Source organism: Puma concolor, chromosome B1 (assembly GCF_028749965.1).
Source record: "Puma concolor isolate L17-30 chromosome B1, mPumCon1.1.hap2, whole genome shotgun sequence".
NCBI lineage: Eukaryota > Metazoa > Chordata > Mammalia > Carnivora > Felidae > Puma > Puma concolor.
This window is the reverse complement of record NC_141670.1, coordinates 155,770,464-155,791,827: the sequence shown is the minus strand read 5'-3', so window position 1 is coordinate 155,791,827 and position 21,364 is coordinate 155,770,464.

Sequence of the window (21,364 nt, the reverse complement as noted above, 5' to 3'; positions counted from 1 at the left end):
TTAATACAACACAGAATATCTACCAAAATAAAGACAGGTTTAAATTCCACTTAAAACGTTTAATTTTAAATTAAAAATAATAAATTATGTCAACAGAAATATTAATATAATTAAATAGAACATTAATTTACTGTGAAACATCATATCATATTAAAAAATCAGTCATTATTTCTGTGGTTTAATCACTTTTAGGATTTATCTCCGAATACCTCCAAAAATTTAATACACATTTACAAAAACCTCTATAGCATATTTGCCTCTAGCTTAAAAACTTGTCATTATTGTAATACATCAACTAGAATGTGATTCTGATGGTGACCACAGGTCCTTAATTCTCCTGCGTTTGGACATCTTTAAGACTGCTTGTTATACAGTGATTCAGTTCTTTCAACACATTTCTTCTTTTCAACTACTTCAAAGCCATTTTCCCATATAGTGCATTTCACTCAAATGAATTATTTTTGTTATATTGCTACTTATTAGCCTACAGAGACAGATAAAATATTAATCGCTGCACTACTAAATGGTGACAAAAGAAATATTTTTAATATTTAACTAATTTCTTAAATACTTGAATACAGGTTTTCATATGTGAAAATGTAGTTCACTTGCAATTTATCACTATAAGTGAAAAATTTGTCCATATACAGGAGTTATAATCATTCATGGTCATTTAAGTTAACAGAGATTGAGTGTCTCAAAGGCCTAGCACTATTTTAGGTATTTAAGATATATTACTGAGAAAAAAAAATATAAAATCTCTGTGCTCATGGAGGTTACATAAAATGAGATTATTGATGTCATTGCCAAAGTAGTAGGAGCCATACACACTTACCATTGCACTGAATGTTAATTTCTTATTACAAAATTATATTTGGCAGCAAAGATATCCTCAGCTTAAACTAACAAAGACATTAAAAGTAAGTGCTAGTACTGTCTGCAAGTTTATAACCCAGAGGACTACTTGTTAAGGTAAATAAGCTATCATTACTGTAATACAATTTCCAATGTTTGTTAGAAACTTATGGAGGGGCACCCGGGTGGCTCAGTCGGTTAAGCATCCGATGACTTCGGTTCAGATAGATGATCATCTTGCAGTCCATGGGTTAGAGCCCAGCATCGGGCTCTGTGCTGATAGCTCAGAGCCTGGAGCCTGCTTCAGATTCTGTGTCTCCCTCTCTCTCTGCCTCTCCCCCACTTACACTTGCTCTCTCTCTCTCTCAAAAATAAACAAACAAAAAAAATTAAAATAAATAAAGCTTATCATGGAAATAAAAAAATTAATTTTCAAATATATTATATAAAGCTTATTGATCATGACGTAAATTTATATTTATGGAATCAATAGTCCAGAAAACCCAAATATTTTTGAACAGGTCATGATTCTACTATGATCATATTGACTTTGAGTTGTCTGTGATAATGACCATATATATGCTTTTCTTATTATCCCTAAGATATAAAAATCAAGTCCAAAGTTCTATAGAAAAACATTTGCAAAAATGTTCAGTTTACCTATAATTTGAAAATACACATTGAAAAAAGATTCTTTTTTAAATAAAATTCTTAAATTGATGGAGAAGTCTATTTCTCTCTCTTCTCCCATCCATTTAGCCACTTAAATATTTACCTCCTAATTTTGCTGACTATATGAAACTATGGGAGAGTGTTAGAGATATAAATTAATTTTAATATTTCTGAAAAACCTGTTAATATTTATCTTTGTGCTATTTACCCCTGATTCTCTCAATTGATGGAAATTCATCCGAAGGAAATAAAAATACAGTAAGTATTTGAGTAGGAAAGTATGTCTAAAGATTAATGTCATATGATTTCACCCATATGTGGAATTTAAGAAAGAAAAGAGATGAACATATCCTCAAAATATGGTGTGTACTTTACACTTAAAACACCTCTTAACGTGAACTATCCAGATTTCACATGTTTAAAAACATGTGAGTTTTCACATGGTTAATAACATGTAACCAGTTGGTACCACTTTGTATTATGTAGATTATAGAAAAATAAATATGATTTTAAAATACTAAGGAAGCATAATATAAAGGAGAGAGAGTTGAATTTAGGTAGGTGATCTTAACTGGTCCTTTTTATATAGTGTGTCTACAAGGAATAATCTATTTTTACCTAATCTGATAATCCTATCATCTCCATTGTACATATATAACAAACTAAAAGTACTATTAAGTTACAAATTAATTTTGTAATTACATTTCCTATATATCCAAAATAATATTAACGCCTGGAATTTATACTCTTTAGTTTAGAAAACACTTAAAACTCCAGGGGTGCCTGGGTGGTTCAGTCTGTTAAGCAGCTAGAGCCTTGATTTCCACTCAGGTCATTATCTCACAGTTCCTGAGATCGAGCCTGCTTGGGATTCTCTCTCTCCCTCTGTCTCTGCCCCACCCATGCTCTTAGTCTCGTTCTCTCTCTTTCTCTCTCTCTCAAAGTAAATAAATAAATATATACATAAATAAATACTTTGAATTCTAATATATGGAAAGAAAGTCAAATATGTTTCTAGAATATTAATGGCAAATGGACAGACTGAGGGACTATATTTATGCAAAATCTGTTTGAAAAATAATCATATGTTAAAACAATAACATATATTTATTTTAATAAAGGTCCTCCTAAAATTGATGAGCTATTTTAACCAAAACAGTTCCAATGAAGATGTTTCAAAATCTCACAGATTTATAAATATGTAATGATTTCATTTCTTCTTTAATCTTTACTAAAAAAAAAAAAAAAAGCATTATTACTTCACTCTTGACCACCAAAATTACCTGACAGAAATTTTTTTTTTTTTTTTTTTTAAGAATAATTAAATCAGAAACTCAGCATCACAGTGGGGAGGAAAGGCTGGCACCGGACATTTTTTTTTTTTTTTTTTTCAACGTTTATTTATTTTTGGGACAGAGAGAGACAGAGCATGAACGGGGGAGGGGCAGAGAGAGAGGGAGACACAGAATCCGAAACAGGCTCCAGGCTCTGAGCCATCAGCCCAGAGCCTGACGCGGGGCTGGAACTCACGGACCGCGAGATCGTGACCTGGTTGAAGTCGGACGCTTAACCGACTGCGCCACCCAGGCGCCCCTACCTGACAGAAATATTAACATCAAGAGTAATAATGATGCTTACATTCTTTGAACAACCTATATGCCAGGCATTGTTCTAAGTACTTTACGTATTATCTGATACATTTTCATTGTTTTCTGGGGCAACTGGATGGTTCAGTCGGTTAAATGTCTGACTTTGTCTTAGGTCATGACCTCACGGTTCCTGAGTTCAAGCCCTGCTTTGGACTCTGTGCTGACAACTCAGAGCCTGGAGCCTGCTTTGGATTCTGTGTCTCCCACTCTCTCTGCCCCTCCCCCGCGCTCTCTCTCTCTCTCTCTCTCTCACACACACACACACATACACTCTCTCTCTCTCTCTCGTTCCAAAATAAGTAAACATTATTTTTTTTTGTTTTATTGTTTTCTTATGAGAGGTGATTTCATAAATATGGAAAATATCAAAGAGAACAAACTGTTTTTGCAGTTGCCTTTTTGTGTGTGTAAAAGTAGAAACACCAAAAGGGTAACATTGATAAACACAACAATTCTGGTGAAGTTGTATTTCTCATTTTTGAAGACTAGCTTTTTTTTTAAATTGATTCTTTTTTTTAAATTTTTAAAAATGTTTTTATTTATTTTTGAGAAAGAGAGACAGACTGAGAGCAAGCAGGGGAGGGGCAGAGAGAGAGGGAGACACAAAATCCGAAGCAGGCTCCAGGCTCTGAGTTGTCAGCACAGAGCCGGACACGGGGCTCAAACTCGTGAGCCACGAGATCATGACCTGAGCTGAAGTTGCAGGCTTAACCGACTCAGCCACCGAGGTGCCCCTGAAGACTAGCTTTTGGACATGTCTTTAAAAATGTCTGTGATAGGGATCAAAATTCTATTTTAATTATAGAAGTTTGTAGCTACTTCTTCAGTATAGCCTGCAGGTAGAATGCCTGTCAGGAAATAATTGGATTTAATACCAATTATAATATAGAAAGACATGGGTTTAATTTTTTATGTATCAAAGAAGCAGCAATTTACATTTTTAAATTTAAAAATGTTGACATAATCTCATTTATTCAGATACATAGAATCATTATTTTAAGTCTTACTTGGTCTCTTGAGTGACACTGAGTCAGTTTGCTCCCGGAGGAAACTATACAAAGAGGTAAAACAGTAGAGATGTTATGGCTAAATTGGGTTAAAAATGATGGGGCTCTGCTAGATACCTTATTCACCTCTTTCTAGACATGTGGCCTTAAGCAGATCAACTGACATCTGTATGCCTCAAGACCAGTATCATACTCATCTAAACTGTGAATAATAGTCCTGACCTCCTAAGGTAAATGGATACCATATGTAAAGCCCTTAGCACATACAGCAAGGTACTTAAGCACTTACCTGGTAGATGTAATGACTCTTTGGAAATAACCACCAGAGGATTAAGGGATAGATTTTCCTGGTAGGTAAATGAATATAGTGCTTCCAACAGCATCAAGATGAATCCTTTTCTAATGATTTAACAATGATTCTAATTGACCCTGCTTTGCTATTCATTAGGTGTGAATTAGTGAGGTTTCTTTCAAATAGATCTGTCTATATAATCATTATTTTAGCCTGAGTTCATTTTTAGTTAATGTAGCCTGAAATGTGAATCTGGTGAGTAATGCATTTTAGTTTCATTGCCAAGAATTCTGAAAAAATTCCCAAATTTGCTTGGCAAATGGAGTGTGTCTCCATAAGGTCACAAATTTAACACTTTGATATAAAAAAAGGGGAAATGAGTATATAATCATAAAATTTTGAATTATCCTAAAAATTATAGGTGCTGTATGGTAATACTTCTTTCTTTTAATTGCAAATGTAATTATTTAAACATTATTTTAAGTAAACTTAATCCTTACCCTTGCAAAATATAATTACTTATGCGCTCCATTTTTTCTTGGAGTGTATTATTATTAACATACATTCACAAAAAGGAATTAGTTTCAACACTTACTTTTTCCTATAACAGTATATCCTGGGAACTTTCTGCACTGGTACATGTAGTTATATTTTATTTTTTGTAATAGTATATAAAATCAATTCATCTATGCACTGGAATTATTTAACTAATAACGTTATAGTACGACTATGAGTTAAAAATGACAAACTCGGGGCGCCTGTGTGGCGCAGTCGGTTAAGCCTCCGACTTCAGCCAGGTCACGATCTCGCGGTCCGTGAGTTCGAGCCCCGCGTCGGGCTCTGGGCTGATGGCTCGGAGCCTGGAGCCTGTTTCCGATTCTGTGTCTCCCTCTCTCTCTGCCCCTCCCCCGTTCATGCTCTGTCTCTCTCTGTCCCAAAAATAAATAAACGTTGAAAAAAGAAAAAATTAAAAAAAAAAAAAATGACAAACTCAGTGGAACAACTTTACTCAACTTTGCTTAAATTGTGGATAAGCCCGTGCATGTTTTAAGTTCAGTATTTTGTACGTTAAGCTTCTGTGTATTTCTCAGGGCAAATGCTTTATTTCCATACCACCAAATTTTATACACACAGTAGTTTCAAAACAAAAAAAACTAAAATTTTATGTTAGAAAAAATTACCGAATCTCTTTTCATCTCTTTTTGTTTTAAATGTCCTTTAAATTGTTACCAAAAAAGATGAAACAAGAATAGAATGTTTTATGTACTTTGAATAATGACGAATTGCTGACACTACCTTTTGTTTTTTAATGCAAATTGTATTTGGCTCTTTTGTACATAGGAATCAAGCAGTAGAAGTGAAAGTGTCTCATGTGTCACTAACAACATCAGAAAGAAAAGTAAATCTTCAAAAGTTTGTTGTGGACCATGTTCTAAAACGATCCAGGATGAGTGGCATATAACCTTACATGTTGCAATACAGCAGTGTACTTTAGCTGAGACACAACTGTTCTCAAAAATCGAAGTGAGGGGCGCCTGGGTGGCGCAGTCGGTTAAACGTCCGACTTCAGCCAGGTCACGATCTCGCGGTCCGTGAGTTCGAGCCCCGCGTCGGGCTCTGGGCTGATGGCTCAGAGCCTGGAGCCTGTTTCCGAGTCTGTGTCTCCCTCTCTCTCTGCCCCTCCCCCGTTCATGCTCTGTCTCTCTCTGTCCCAAAAATAAATAAACGTTGAAAAAAAAAAAATTAAAAAAAAAAAAAATCGAAGTGAAAATTGAGAATTAAAAAAAATCAATACTTGCTAAATAGATCACACTTACTTATAGAGCCTATAATTTGCAAATGTTTTGAGACCGTTTCTATTTCCACAAATGCACCTTTAGGGAAAGGCCCAAATAATGGATCCTGCATTTTAAAGCAAATTGGTAAATTTATATAAATTTAGTAAGACCTCTCTTTCTTTTGCCATCTTTGGGAAATAGTGTGGGAGTTTAGGAGTATGTATTTCCTGAATAAAATAACTTTGTTTATCTATTTATTTCTGTTAAAAAATGGTTTAGTATTGGTCACTTGGGTGGCTCAGTCGGTTGGGCGTCTGACTTCGGCTCAGGTCATGATCTAATTCATGGTTCATGAGTTCAAGCCCTGCGTCGGGCTCTGTACTGACAGCTCGGAACCTGGAGCCTGCTTCAGATTCTGTGTCTCCCTTTCTCTCTGCCCTTCCACTGCTCGTACTTTGTCTCTCTCTCTCTCTTAGAAATAAATAAATATTTAAAAAAGCCAATTAGTATTAATAGATTGAAATGTATCTTGTGATTTCAGTGGAATGTAATTAGCACACCTGTAATAATGAAGGTCCGAGCTAATGAAATAGCACAGGAACAACATGGTGACAGCTGCATGGTGACGAATGTCATGACACTTGGATCTAGGAAATGGGGTCCTACACTGGGCCACATACTTTGGAGGGTTTTACATATTTTAGTATGAAACAAAAATATAAATATAAATTTACATAGTCTATAAAATATAAATAATATATTTAATTATGTTTCTTTTCCTTCTCTTAAGAAAGCCTGTTGAAAATTTATAACTAATCAAGTAGATAAAATATGCTAGGGCAGGCCCTTTACGAGAACTTTGTGGGCCAGGCCGGAAGATGAAGCAAACCAGATCCAGTGAACATGTGAGCAGATGAAAGGGAAGAAAGACCTGAAGTTGCCCAGAGAGTGTGTCTAAACCACCCAGTTTCCCAGATAAATAGTGCTTGGCTAGTGGTGCTTTGGAAAATGCTAAGTCAGTTGCCCCATGGAGGAGTGGTACTGGAGTATACTGGTTTCTGGGAAGTTTGACATTGTCAAGTCTTTAATAGGGATCTAGTCCTGTCCTAGGAGTCTGGGTCCCAAGCCAGCTTTCATGCTGCCGGGCCGCAACACATCTTTACAACCACTCTGGCTGGCCCACAGACAGCAGGTGTGGTCAGGGAAAGAAGAAAAGAAGGTCCTATGAAGAAAATCCCTGGGGAGGGGCCAGATGGGTCCCATTACAGGGAAGCAGCTCAGGCCATGATTAAAACTGTATTTATAGCTTTTAAGTACTTAGATTTATATATATAGATTCCATTTTTATTCTTGCTCTGGAACCACAAATGTACTGGCTGAATTTCTCTATATTAAAGCAGTTGTGGAGAAGCTGGTGAGAAGACCCAGATTCACAGACCCTCCAACAGAGATAACTGATTGATTATATATAGCGTGTGAGAGAAGGAGAGTCATCAAGGATGGCCATTTACAGGGGCGCCTGGGTGGCCCAGTCGGTTGGGCGTCCGACTTCAGCCAGGTCACGATCTCACGGTCCGTGAGTTTGAGCCCTGCGTCGGGCTCTGGGCTGATGGCTCGGAGCCTGGAGCCTGTTTCTGATTCTGTGTCTCCCTCTCTCTCTGCCCCTCCCGTTCATGCTCTGTCTCTCTCTGTCCCAAAAATAAATAAACGTTGAAAAAAAAATTTTTTTTTAAGGATGGCCATTTACCAAAGTGGAGAATACTGAGAGCTTAGCATGCTTTGAAGAAAATGAGATTTTTTTTTTCTTATAACATGTTAATTTTGAGGATTTCAGAGGAGAGTCAGATTAAAGATGATATTAAAATCTGTGTGGCTGCCTATGATGACCTAGTACCTGAATATAGATAGCAAAGTCCTAGAGAATGTTAACACTTAGAAATTAATGAGAAACAAATAAAATTTTTAAAAAAGTAGCCAGTGAGAAAAGAGAAAAATAAGAGTTTTTTTTTGAAGGATGAAGATGGATAAATAATGTTTTAAGTACTGCCAAATGGTGAAACAAAGTGAGGACTGAGAAATGACCTTTGAGTTGGTAATAAAGAGGTTATCAATGACAACAACCAAATGATTTTAATGCAGTTGTGGGAATTAACTCATGATCATAAGTGGTTTAGGAGAAAATGGGTGGTTAGGAAAGGTAATTTAATTATCAGAACTTTAATTTATAACATTGAAAGCTGGGAGGCGAACATCTCATTCAAATAAGACCAGCAGCGAATAGGCATGACTCAATATGGGTACTTTTCTCACATTAATCTTAATGGGGATATTTGTCTCCTCTCTCATGCTAATTTCTCTCCTAAAACTGTGCATTTATGGAGAGGACTTGCACTAATGCTAGCTTTGAAGATAATGGATGTATAGGTGAGAACCCGGCTCTGTCTTTCAATTCTAAACCACTATTTTTAAAAAATGTACTGCTCCATCTGTAATTTTTTGGAAATCTTTAATATGGTTTTAGTTCTAAAAGTGCTATATAAAGCAACTCTACTGAATCTTTTGCTACAGTTATTAACTTTTTTTTCTATCCAAATCTATATTCCAGATTATAATAATTTCAATAGGACATGAGGGATAATATACGTTGCTCAACATGAGTTTTAAAAAGAACAGATGTGACTTGATAAGAAACAGGCATAGAAACAGGCATAGTCACAATTTCAAAGATTGATTAGTGGGTGTGCACAAATAAAAGACACAAAACTGGTAGAACAAAAACTGAAACAGAAGTAGTACCTAATAAACGTTATTTATAAACTTATAAACATTTTGTGACAGTCTCTGGAACCTGAGGATAATATTTTGAACTTGATACAGTAGGATCATTCAGGGACACTTAATAAAGTCCCACTGCTAAAAATATTTAAAAGTGACTTGAATAAACAGAAAACAAACAATGTAAGGGATGGATCGAAAACATAGATACTAAGAATACAAGATTGGGATATTTTAAAATTTGTTCAGCTGTGAGAAAAGAAACATAAAGAGTAAAATGAAATGATAAGGAACTTTGAAGAGGGTTTAATTAATTAACTTGTTAATTAATTAATTTTACAATGGTGTGAAATAAGAAAAAGAGGAAAAAATTATAAAGACTTGTATTTGGGCTTTTCATACTCATTTGATTATAAATCCTTTGCATGATAAGGAAATAAAAGGATATGTGAATGTAAGATAATGACCCTATGATACCCAGGCATTAATCTTAGGGGAAAATGATAGGTACCCTCTGGATGGTGGAGATATTAAAAGCCACTGGCAGGGTTTTGGTCACCCAACACGTGAAATATTTGAGCAAAACAAAATGCCAGTCAACAATATTAATAGACAAACGGCAATTTGAAATTTTGTCCTTAACCCCCCCCCCCACCCAATTTTGGGTCCAGCCAAGAAAATAAACCAGAGCCTTTGGATAAAGTTGTGGTCGGTATTTGTTAAAAACTTGGGAGAGATTATGGAATATCTGTAGTTATTGGTCCATTTTTTTTAGAAATTTGTCTAAATTTGTCCAGAATTTTTAAAATACATGCAGCAAGTGGTACCCTTTACAGCACATACACCTCCTTCCTTGGCCAATAAGGAACCTAAAGCTAAATGGTTATCCCAAACTCTCTGCGCTAAAGAATCATGTAGCTGTTGCGTTAAGGCTAGGCCTTGACATAACAGCCCAATGTGTTCAGCCAAGGTGGCTGACAGGTTGGTATTTGCCTTAATAATTCATTGTTGCATGCGCAGTGTAGTGACACCTAGCCTAGTCCCTGTGAGAAATAGCAGTAGACCTACTCCTAATATAATGGGGATGAATACCACACACTTCTGATGTGAGGGGCAGATGGAGAGATACATTGGGGGTCTTGTTCAGTGATTTGTAAAGGTGGTTTTAGGGAGACTAAAGAGCATGGGTATGAACAGACAGTACTTGCTGGGAGTTGGCACAGAGACAAATACATTGGAGGCTGAGGGAAAGAGAAGAGTACATACGGAGAACCATGTGTGATGGCCCCAGGGAACTGGACCTACAGAGGACACCAGCTTGATAAGGGAAGCCAAAATAAGCTGGTGATCCTCCCACACCCCCACCCCAGACAGCTGGGCCTCAAGGCCCAAGACCATGGGAATTGTGCTTCTTGTGGCGAGGTATAGGTCAAATATTCATCCCTGTGGTGTTGATGCCTGGAAAGATATGGAGGTTTAGGAAGGAATGTGAGGGCTCCTGCCACATACCATCTTGCAATACCATTCTGCATCAGAGCAGTCGTGCATCATGGAGAGCAGCTGGACAAGCTGCATGTAGGGTGTTCTCTGTTGAGCAAACAGACCAGGGTCAGTAAGTCAGTGAGGTAGGCTACTAACTTGGGAAACAGTCTTTTTTGAGCCTGGCAACATACCCAGCAATTATAGTGGCCCAAAAAAATGAGCTCTTATTTCTGCCAGTTGTGTAAAAATACTAAGACTATTGGAAGGCTTGAGTGGGAGGATTGTGGAGCCCTGAGTGGTGATCATAGGGGAGGGTCTCACTGGGGTGGTACAAGGAGGTGACCTGGTAATTGTTGTCCTGGAGGGTGTCCTGGTGGATGCTGTGGTGGTGGCCACACCTGCAGCTGGGAAGGGGTTCTTCTCAACAGAAATAAATTCACTAATTCCCAGTAGGCCACATAATGTGGATCAACCTAAAGGGTGTGGTGAAGGCAAGCAAATAGGTGGAATGTTTACTGGGGTTCCCACAGGGTTGTGAGACTTAATACATACGTTGGCCTTACAAAGCTCAAAGGAGCAACAGAGAGCAGTTTAGCAGTCACAGCACTGCCTGGTACTCGAGCAGCAAACACTTTATAAGCAATATTGCTCTGGGGTAAACACACAGTTAACTCTGCAAAATGCCACTCAGATAGGAAATTTAGATAAACAAGTATTCAGTTCAGCATCCAAGCCCGGGGGAGTGCTTTACCATCACCAGCCACCATGTCTTCCTTGGTGTCACCTCTGCTATACTAGAAGGTTATAGAGGCATCATTCAGGATGAGGGTCATGTCCAGCGACATTGTGGACTGGGGTGTCATCATCTACAGCATTATTGCAGGTGGAGGGAACCATTCAAGAGGGGTGCCTCTCCCAGGTAGCCACCTGGGATGGGGACTAATGGACCAAGGGGTCTATCAGGGTTGCATAAATTTTTGTTGCTCTGATTAAGGTTAGACTGCACCTTAATTAGCTTTGGGAGTGTTTCCTGGTATCACACAGTCTCATTAAATTTTGTGGGTACTCAGGGGCACTCTGGGCAAATAGTTGGGTGATATTTTCTTCTGAGGCATAGGAAGTCTCCATCCATAAGTAGTAAAGGTTGGAGACAGATGTGTAGCCTTGGTTTAAGTAAAATTTGGTTATATGCTCTTGACAATTTAATATTTCACACTGTACTACCAGAGATGGGTCTGAACTGCATAAGCCTCTTGGCCAATTAGGGTTGATATGAAGGCAATGTGATGATTGGTGCCCAGACATCAGGATGACATTGACTGCTTGGGCAGGGCTGCTGGCCTTTAAGCATTTGTGCCATTGGTCCCATTTAACTTAAGGATTGAATTGTCTGACTAGTATCCACACTTGGTGGTGTTTCAGGTGAACCCCCTCTAGGGCTGACTTCTAGCACTTAACCATCACGCCCCCTATCCTGGGATGCACTTATGAGTGCTGTGTAGTCCAAGATACTTTCTAGTATTATCTCTCTGGGGTTGAAGAATAAGCCCCATGACTCAGATGGCACAAAAGGCACAGAGTAAGGTCAGCAGCAGTGGGCATCTGCATTTTGTAGTTTTGTGATTGCCTTTATGGGGCCATTCATTGGGTCAGCAGCTTGTTGGTGGCCTCCTACAAAGTGAGGTAGGGAAAAGTGTTTTAATTGTATTGCCCTGCTGTCATCTTCTAATGTTGCTGGTGTCAACCAACCTGAGTGACTCTTTTCTCCTTTTGGAGATAGACAGTTTCTTATTCCTGATGGATTCCAAGTGCAATTGTTTCCACTTCCTGTGAGGAAGTATGGTTAGGAGAAATGAGCCATCCACTAATACCACTTTACACTGGTATTAGAGCTGGAATTTGCATGTCAAGCGGGTCAGAACAGTAAGACTATTTTTCTAATGGGCCAGGACTATCTATGATGAGGAGGTCAGATCTAACCACCTGTCCCTGACTGGGTTGCTAAGGAATATTGCAAGGCAAGACAACTGACATTTTAAATCTGTAAGTGGACTCAAAATTGTAATTAAAATTATAGTTTGGCTCTCCCAGACATGGAATCTTAAACCAGTCAATCAGGATCACCTGACAAGCATGCTTAGGTAATCTGATAGACTCCTGCCATCCCCTAAAAGAAACTAACCTTGAAATAACTAGTTCATTTTGTGCCTGGTAGAACTTCTTGTTCCTTCTCCCTTCTACCTATCAGCCTTTCATTTTGTATAGCTCCTCAGAGCCCCTTTCTATTTGCTAGATTGGATGCTTCTTGATTCATGAATTGTTGAATAAAGCCTAATAAGATATTTAAAGTTTACTCAGTTGAATTTTGTTGTTTTTTTTTAACACTAAACACAAAAACTAACAGTTTATTTGGATAGAATACAAACAGCATTTTTAAAGCTCCAACAAATATTAATTTTATCATTAGGTGTTTTATATTCTACTTTATTTTCCCAAATTATCCATGTGCTAAATATTGTCAGTGTATTTTTTTTTTAAAAAAAAGGAACAGGGTTAGACAATTTGACATCACAGAGTCAAATGTGATTTGACATCACAACAACTTGTGCTATCACAGAGATACTAAGTGTAAGAACAGATTTTGGAACCCAGGTCTGAAAGGATTCAAAGGCTTTTTATACTTAAAAAAAATGCTATCTGTTTCTTAATTATGATGTTCAGATTTTGGATGTGGATTGAATCTTGGACATTAACTAACTAGAGGTAGACTCCACAAAGAAACTCAGTTTTCCTTCCTTATTTATCTTCAACTTCCTGATTTTTGTGAGAACCAAAAAGTTAACAATTTTTACTGATAATACAGTGCCTGGCACAGAACTGTGCTTGTGTTTAATTAATATTTCTGTGCTACTTTATTAATTGGATGTTCAATGAGTGAAGCTATTTTAGAAAATATTTCATTAACAATTTTTTCTTGGTTTCTGAGGAAATTTATTCTGAATACTTTATCAGGCTGCAAGTCTTTATTCGTTGGCAATGTGTTTGAGTTTTGAAAAAAAATGAAAAGCCATTTAAGCTTCGTCTGTTTAATAGATTGGACATTAAAACTTGCATGCTGAATTTTGGTATTAAAAATAAGATTACAGGGGTGCCAGGGTGACTCAGTCGGTTAAGCATCCAACTCTTGGTTTTAGCTGGAGTTATATATGATCTCACAGTTCATGAATTCAAGCCCCACATTGGGATCTGCGTTGGGCTCTGTACTGACAGGGAGGAGACTGTTTGGATTTTCACTCCCTCTCTCTCTTTGTGCCCCTCCACTGCTTGTGTTAGCACATGTGTGCAGGCTCTCTCTCTCTCTCTCTGAAAATAAATAAATAATAAATAAATAAATAAATAAATAAATAAAGTATACAAATAATATTACAAAAAGATGAAATATTCACTTTCACGTTTTGTAATCTTGCTCTGGAGACAATTCTAAAATGAAAGCTCCAAATATTTCAAGAAATCACAGCATCATTTGAATATATTTATATGTGTATTGTAACATGCACACATAAAACATGGAAGAACCACACCATTTCTATGGTATATTATCTGTTACTTTTTTGATAATCTAATCAAGTCTAAAGTCACTATGTTTGTGTTTGGGTGTAACTATCCCTTAATCATATTCTGACAGCCACAAGAATTAGTCTATACCATCACAATTTATCACCCCATTGGGCTTAACAAATAGCATTTTGGCATGCCATTATTTCTTAATGAGGACAGTGCCCTATATAATTAAGTCAGCACATTAGGTGATAGACACTAGAGCTAGCAGGGTAACAGTCCTTATCTTAGTTAAGCATTGATAGAAACTGTGCTGAACTTTTTCTTGATTCAGTTAAGCTTACTAAATTTCAGTTTCCTCTCTGTCCAAATATAATGTGAGACAGGTGGTGGTTATGTCTAGAGTCATATGCAAATGGAGTGCTAGCTGATGTGTGTTCCCAAACAATCCTGTTAATGAACCACATCCAGAGCTGACTATATCTCTATGTAGTAGTAGTACACACTGCCCTACCCCAAAACACTTGGAGAAGGCACATTTGGGATTTTTCAGCTATTTAGAAAGTTTAAATGTACACATGTGAGATATTAGGCCACAGACTCATCATAGTCTAGGGCAGTATCTCATGATTAACCAATATTTCTACAGAAGAAAACATAAAATTGTTCACAGTAATGAATAAAGGTATAAATAGCTGCATGTCAGACTAGGTCAGATTCATTTCCAAATAAACTATGAAACATCTTATATTTTCTTTTTTTCTTTCTCTTTTTTTAATATGATATTTATTGTCAAATTGGTTTCCATACAACACCCACTGCTCATCCCAACAGGTACCCTCCTCAATGCCCATCACCCACCCTCTCCTCCCTCCTACTCCCCATCAACCCTCAGTTTATTCTCAGTTTTTAAGAGTCTCTTATGGTTTGTCTCTCTCCCTCTCTAACTTTTTTTTTTCACTTCCCCTCCCCCATGATCTTCTGTTAAGTTTCTCAGGATCCACATATATTTTCAAACTTCTTGGATTTTGAAATTATAAAAAATGTACTCTAAATTTACAGAGTTCAGAGATCCATTTGATCACACATTTAAAAAACTTTTTTAATATTTATTTATTTATTTTGGAGAGTGTGTGTGTGAGAGAGAGAGAGAGAGAGAATGAGCAGGGGATGAGCAGGGAGAGAGGGAGGCAGAGAATCCCAAGCAGGCTTCACGACATCAGCACAGAGCCCGATGTAGGGTTTGAACCCATGAACCGTGAGAGCATGAGCTGAGCCTAAATCAAGAGTTGGACGTTCAACTGATTAAGCCACCTAGGCACCCCTTACAAAACTATTCTAACACATACATTTTATTTACTCATAAGAACACACATCTAATGACAGTCTACCTAACTCTGTGACTATGTAATCAATAGCAGGGACTTGTTCTTATTTGCTTATTATAAAATCTTTATTTCCATAATGGTTGTGCATGATTAAAGCTATATAGCTACTACTCTTTCCCTGTTTCTCCATGGCATGCTACCAACTGTATGGAGGTAAGAATAAGAGAAGTCTCCTGAAATCCCAATTTTATCCTATTTATGTATGTATGTATGTATGTAATTATTTATTTATTTATAAATAGAATTTATTGTTAAATTGACTAATATACAGTGTGTAGAGTGTGCTCTTGGTTTTTGGGGTAGATTCCCTTGGTTCATCGCTTCCATACAACACCCAGTGCTCATCTCAACAAGTGCCCTTCTCAATGCCCATCACCCATTTTCTTCTCTCCCCACCCTCTCATCAACCCGCAGTTTGTTCTCTGTGTTTAAGAGTCTCTTATGGTTTGCTGAGAGGCTAAGAGAAAAGTTACCAAGTGTACTCACAACTGCAAAGAAAAATCTTTCCCTTCCCCCGCCCTTCCCGAAACCAGCCAGGGTGTGCCCGGTTATAGTCTGACATAAAGGTGGGAACCAATCAAGTTCTGCTGAATGGTTTGAAATAAAGGCGGGGACCAATCAAGTTCTGCTGAGCGTTCAAATTTAAATGTCAGCCTATAACAACTCTGTAACCTCAAAAAAATCCGTAACTTGTTTGTGCCTGTCTATAAAAGAAGCTGTAAGATCCTTGCTCGGGGCCTCTTGCATCACCAGCAACGAGTGCGCGGAGGACCGGGTTCGAACCTGCAATAAACGACCTTTGCCGCTTGGCTTTGACTCTGGACTCTGGTGGTTTGTTTTCGGGGGGTCTCTTGAATCGGGGCATATCATTGCCTCCCTCCCTCTTTGTTTGTAACTATTTTTTTTCCCCTTGCCTTCCCCCATGATCTTCTGTTAAGTTTCTCAGGATTCACATATGAGTGAAAACATGATATCTGTCTTTCTCTGACTGACTTATTTCACTCAACATAACACCTTCCAGTTCAATCCACGTTGCTGCAAATGGCATGATTTCATCCTTTCTCATTGCTAAGTAGTATTCCATTGTATATATAAACCACATCTTTATCCATTCATCAGTTGATGAACATTTAGGCTCTTTCCATAATTTGGCTATTGTTGAAAGTGCTACTATAAACATTGGGGTACAAGTGCCCCTATGCATCAGCAGTCCTGTATCCCTTGGATAAATTCCTAGCAGTGCTATTGCTGGGTCATAGGGTAGGTCTATTTTTAGTTTTTTGAGGAACTTCCACACTGTTTTCCAGAGCAGCTGCACCAGTTTGCATTCCAACCAACAGTGCAAGAGGATTCCTGTTTCTCCCCAATTTTAAATGGCCTCATAGTTCAGGAAGTAGTCTGAGGTTTCTGGCGATGTAATTTTATTGTTTTAACTTCAGTTTAATACAAAACATTTTGTTATCTTCCCTACAATACGTTTTCAATCGATTTCCCATTCATTCTTTTTCCCCATTGTATTTGTCAAAGTTCAGGCTTTGTTCTTTATATGTAGTATTTTACCAATATCCTATCCTAGTTCACTTCAGCACATGCTGTCATTAGCTTACAATAGTCCTCATCTCTTTCAGTTGATTTTAAGGAAGCATGACCCTGTTTCTACTAGCAGAGCACTTGCTTCATGATTCCTACCTGGATTCAAATCCAAACAAAACCATGACACTTACTATTGGGTGACCTAAAGTAAATTAAATATCACTGTGCCTCATAGTTCTTATCTGTGAAATAAGGATAATGCTAATGCCTATGCTATGTGATTGGGAAAAGATTAAATTAAACCACTTAAAAAAGTAACACACTTATAAACAGTGCATGGCATAAACTAGGCCCTATGTTAGATGTTAAATCATATCATTTTATTATTTTATCTTTAATTATTGTCAAAAATATCACCATCAGTATCTTTCATTTATCCTCAAACTGATCTCTTTCTTCTATAAATCTCCTATATGCCACCTTGATTATCTTTACAAAATCATCCCTGGTCATTATCCTCTGATTTCCTAGAGGGTAAACTTTACAGTTTTGGATCAGATGTCTTTTTCCTATTTCAGCCTTCTCTATTTTAACTGAAGAGTATTAGATGTGACTGATGTGGTGTGATTTATATTTAGTGAAAAGCAAAAGGACAAAGAAAAGTACATAAAAGTTGGGGACCAATGTCAACCTTCAGGGAATTCTCTATGGAAATAGTATACATTCCCTAACTAGGTGGAGTAAACCATGATGTCAATATTAACATATAATTGGAAGGAAAAGAAACTCAAAAATTTTGAAAATGAAACATGACATAAATGTAACTGAGAATGTCCCCACACTATGCCATTAGGATTCATATAAAGCCCTCAGATGGTAGTTCAGAAGACAAAACAAGTCAAGATTCCTTCTCTCTCTGAGACAGTAATAGAGCTAACCAAAGTTTCCCTTGTAATAGCAAAGTGAGAAAAAAATCTTGGTAAAATTAATATAACAGAACTATCAAACTAATGGAACAAAAACAATCAATATTCTACTAGAAGACAAATATTTAGCACCAAGAAACAATTTTTCCCAACTGAGAGATCATCCTATATTCCAAGAAAGTCTGATTCAGAGAACTTTAAGTGGAAAAAAAAAAAAGGACGTTTATAGTAAGAATAGAAAGATTATTACGAGGGAGTATCTGAATAACATTTAGAGCCAGAGGACAATAACTTTTTTTGTAGCCAAAAATTAGTTAGTATTATATATAACTGAAATTTGTTTTGAAAAACAAACCACAATGACCACAAACTAAATTCTTTTCATTTAGCATGACAAAGATGTCTTAGTTCACTATTTTTGCTTTGGTGAAGGGACATTTTTTGAAGTATAGCAGCTGATTCTTTGATTGTTTTCTGTTGATTTCAATTTATATTCTATTTGATACATGCACAAGATTGTCCAGTTCTTTATAAAAGTATTTTTAAGCATCAACCTACTCCTCTGTATTTATAAAATAAGCAGATAAAAATATCTGGAAAATAATGTTGTTAAAAAATAATTTATTTTTCATGATAGATACTGGGGTTTGGGATTTTTTACACTTATTTTTATATTTCCTGATGCTCCAGTTCATTATAATAGGTATCCATAATTTTTATAAGCATAAAAGCATGGATTTCTGTAAAATAGATTAAAGTCTCTGCTCATCAGAAAGCTTCCCATAATTATAAAATTATTTCTTTATGTGTCTCTCATTTACAACTGAATAGAATTAATTTGTAAAATAATGAACAAAATTTTATCTTTCATGTTCTCTCATGCTTCTTGAACCATGTGCACTTTTAAGTCATACTTTGTAATGAAAATAAGACTTTAAAAAATCAAGAACTTAGAGATATACATTGTGAGTTACAATAAAATAAAGAGTAAGGAATATAGGTAATTATTAAATCTTGTGGGGATCTGGGAAGCAAGGTACTCAACATGTTCCCTGATTTTTTCATTTGACAAAGAGAAATTGATAATTGTGATTCTTAGAGGAAAAAAAAAAAAGGTGCTATGTAATGAGAAAATATAGCAAGTGAAAGCCATTTGAAGTTTTACTCCATAAATAAAGTATGAAAAATTAAAGTATTTGATTTATCTGTTGCATTTAATATTACACCATGACAGTGATATTCATTGTATCTCCTACCAAGATTATAATGACACTCATAAAAAATAATTTTTTGAAAACAAAGAGTTTTTGTTACAACTAATAGAAAATAGGCACAAAACTTAAATAGATATGAGCACCAACACAGATGTTAATTGCTTTTTTGTCATCCAACCATTAAGTATTTGTTATAAGCCTGCCACCACACATGTCAATTAGAAATGAAGGCTGTGGAGAAAATAAAATAGGGTAAGGATAGAGAAAGTGCCAGAAGGAAATGGGTTTACTTTATTTATTTATTTTTTAAGGTTAGTCAGGGATGATTGACTAATGAGAAATCTGATTTGACACTGGGAAGAAATGAGAGCAGATGATGCAGGTGTCTGGGTGAGAAGGACTATTTACAGGGTAAGAAGAGAGTAAATGCCAAGATCTTGAGATAGGGTGATATTTGCAGCATTCAAGGAATATCAAAGTGGCCAATTTGTCTAGAAAAAAGTAAATGAGTGACAGAGTGAATGAAGGTAACACCAGAGACACACCAGTAGGCTAGATCATAGGTCCTATTGGGGCAAGGAAAGTACTTTGGATTTTACTCTGACTAGAATGAGAAGGCACTCTCCTAATTGGAGAATACCAGTTAGGAATTTCTTAACTTACATTTTAAATGGATCATGCTAGCTTCTGTGTTGGGTGAACACTGATGTGCTGAGGTACAAAGAGGGAGATTGGAAGATCAGTGAGAAGAATACACTAGTAATTCAGGTGATAGAATTTGAGAACTTGGACTAGGTAGAGATAGTGAGAGGTGGTCAATTTCAGTATATAATTTAAAGATAGATCCAGCAGGAATTACTGGTGAGTAGCATGTGGATAGTGAAAGAAATAGAAGAGTTGGGGATGATTTCAACAAACTTTTTCAAGAGAAATTGGAACAAAGAAGTTAATGTTTGGTTATTTGAAGAGGAGTGTGGGAGAAGCAATTCAGGTGTTAAAATACAAAGTTGAAAGTCAGGTACAAAATTAAGCTTGAGATGCTTGTTACACATTCAAGTGGACATGACACTGAAATACTAAAGTATAGATTTCCAAGGAAAGGTCTGGATTGGAGTTACAGCGTAAGAAGAATTGTATTTAAGAAGAAAAGGATCAAATTAGCTATATGTTGCTAAAACGACCAAATCAGAAGACAACTGAGATTAACTGTCAGAGTAAATGGCATTGACAATGTTTGTCAGACTCATTTCTTGCTCTTCCTTTCTCCCTCCCAATTAATAAGTCTATATTTAGGAAAGAACACTTATTTCTACAATATTTCTACTTGACGATAATGTATTTAAAAATATTTCTAGATAAACCTTATGGTATATTGTTTGTATTTTGTATTTGCAGTATTCTCTGGGTAAATCTTGAGGTAAAGAATGTCCAAAGGAAATGTAGTTTTGCAATATAAATGCATATTGAAATTGTGTACTAGATGCAATGTCTACCTGAGAAATTAAGGTTGATAGAGCATCATTGATTTTTTTTTTACTGAATGTAATTAACATATAACATTATATGAGTGCCAGTTGTGTAGCATAATTATTTGATATTTGTACATATTGTGAGATGGTCACTAGAATAAATCTTATTAACATTTATCACCATACATGGTTACAGAATTTTTTTCTTGTGATGAGAACTTTTTTAAATTTTCTTAGCAACTTGCAAATGTGCAATACAGTATCCTTTACTATAGTAGCCATGCTGCATATTGTAGAACTGGAAGTCTGTACCTTTTGACCCTTTCACCCTTTTCACCCACCCTCCAACCCTCATGTCTGGCAATCAGCATTATGTTCTCTGTATCTTATGAGCTTGTTTTTTTCTTGTTTGTTTGCTAGATTCTGAATATAAATGAGATAATGTGGTATTTGTCTTTCTCTGTTTGACTTATTTCATTTATCATAATGCCCTCAAGACCTAACCATCAATTGTTTTGTTAAAAAAATTATATATATATTATATATATATTATATATATAATATATAATATATATATTAAATATAATATATAATATATATATATAATATATATTATATATATACAGTAGGGTACCTGGAGAGCTGGGTGCTCAGTTGGTTAAGCGTCTGACTTTGGCTCAGGTCATGATCTCACAGTTCATGAGTTTAAGCCCCACATTGGGCTCTGTTCTGACAGTACAGAGCCTGTTTGGGATTCAATCTCTCT